This window comes from Ailuropoda melanoleuca, chromosome 16, assembly GCF_002007445.2.
Source record: "Ailuropoda melanoleuca isolate Jingjing chromosome 16, ASM200744v2, whole genome shotgun sequence".
In the NCBI taxonomy this organism is placed as follows: domain Eukaryota; kingdom Metazoa; phylum Chordata; class Mammalia; order Carnivora; family Ursidae; genus Ailuropoda; species Ailuropoda melanoleuca.
In genome coordinates, this window is record NC_048233.1 from 77,223,447 (window position 1) to 77,225,629 (window position 2,183).

Consider the following 2,183-nt stretch of genomic DNA (forward strand, 5'->3'; position numbering starts at 1 on the left):
ATTGTAGCATTTGGATGGAATCAGTAGACAGCTTGAGGATAGGCAGCCGGGGCTATGTTCTGTCACATTTTTGTTGTTGTTGAAAACTTGAAAATTCTTGCGGTGGCTTCTAAACACTGCCTTTCCATAGAGTTTCAGTTTGACCATCCTAACTCAGGAGGTATGATCGCCTCTAATGTTTTACTTCTGATCCTTCCTTTATAAATTTGAGTGCTAAATCTATCTTCATTGTTATGTTAGTGCTCTGAAAAAGCACTAAGATCTTCAGAATGATGGACCTGTGAAAGATACATGTTTTCTACAACGACGCACAGTAGTTTTCTATCTGTCCCAAACTTAATTTGTGTTCTGTCACTCAGTATCAACTTCCAAACCCATCTCATCACTAATAAGCTATGTGACCTCAAACAAGTTCCTTAAGTTACACATGCCTCCCCAACCTTAAGCAAAATATGAGGCTCCTTATTTTATAATTCACAGTGTTATTTGAAGATCTGAATTAATATATTTTAAAGTTTTAGCACAATGCCTGCCACATGGTAAATGTCATAGAAATGTGCTATCATTATCATCATTGCTATTATTTTTATTTTATCTCAGGTTTTCCTCCAACCGCGCTCATGCTGTTAGCAGAAGGAAATCGGAGTGCTGGAGCCACATTCACCTTGTTAGGCTTCTCAGGATACCCACACCTCCAGATTCCTTGCTCCTGGTATTCCTGACCAAAAACACAGTCCCTGTGGTGGGGAACCTGGGAATGATCACGATCATCAGGGTCAGTCCCCAACTCCACACGCCCATGTGCTTTTTCCTCAGCCACTTGTCCTTCGTGGATTTCTGTTATTCCAGCAGTTACACCCAAACGGCTGGAGAACTAGGTGGCAGAAGACAGAACCATGTTTTTCATGGGCTGCATCACGCAGTCCTTCTTGGCTTGTATATGCGCAGTGGCAGAACATTCATGTTGGCAGTGATGGCCTACGACCGTTTGTGGCCGTTTGTAACCCTCTTCTCTACACGGTTGTCATGTCCCAAAAGCTGTGTGCGTCCTTAGCGGCAGGGCCCTACGCATGGGGTATAATCTCTTCCCTGACATTCATCTATTTTCTCCTGACATTATTCTTCTGTGGGTCTAACATTATAAAAAACTTTGTCTTTGAGCACTCGGTCATTGTCTTTGTCTCCTGCTCTGACCCCTACATCGGCCCAGTGCTCTGTTTCATCATCGCCATATTCAATGAGCTGGGTGGCCTGGTTGTCACCCTCACTACTTATGTTTTCATTTTTGTCATGGTCATAAAAATGTCTTCTGCAGGTGGGTGCCAAAAAGCCTTTCCCACTTGTGCCTCCCACCTGACTGCCATCACCATTTTCCATGGGACTCTCCTGTTCCTTTATCGTGTAGCCAACTCCCAAAACTCATGGCTCATAGTCAAAGTAGCTCTTTATTTTTTATTTTTTTAAAGATTTTATTTATTTATTCGACAGAGATAGAGACAGCCAGCAAGAGAGGGAACACAAGCTGGGGGAGTGGGAGAGGAAGAAGCAGGCTCATAGAGGAGGAGCCTGATGTGGGGCTCGATCCCATAATGCCGGGATCACGCCCTGAGCGGAAGGCAGACGCTTAACCGCTGTGCCACCCAGGCGCCCCAAAGTAGTTCTTTATTTTATACGGTGATGATTCCCACACTGAACCCTCCGATCTATAGCCTCCTAAATGAAGATGTGAAGGAGAGTGTCAGGAAGTTAATACATCGCTCAATACAATTTTGTTGAATATTTGTATTTCCAAAAGAGTTTTGATTGATTATATTGAGAATCTTCCGATGCTTCTAGCAGAGATCAAGGAATCAAATTATTTAGTCAAGTCACTGGATTTTAAAATCTATTGTTGTAATAAACCAGTTATTTGATGATTTGATTTCTATTCACCCCAAAGTTTGGTAAAAGAGCTGTGAATCATATATGAACTAACATAGTATTGCAGATTGAATAGTGCCCCCCCCCATATCCATGTCCATCCAGAAGCTCAGAATGTGACCTTGAAAATAGGTTCTTTGCAAATGTAATTAAGATAAGAATTGAGAAGAGACCACACTGGATTAGGTCAATCCCTAAATTCAATGAGTGTGTCCTTATGTAGAGACAGAAAAAAGGATACACAGAGAAGGCTATGTGAAGAT

The 2,183-nt window shown here is 42.2% G+C and overlaps 1 pseudogene; it reads left to right on the forward strand.

Moving 5' to 3' along the window:
• Nucleotides 1-620: 620 nt before the first annotated feature.
• On the forward strand, nucleotides 621-1,776 carry LOC100477611 (annotated as a pseudogene).
• The last annotated feature ends 407 nt before the right edge of the window (nucleotides 1,777-2,183 follow it).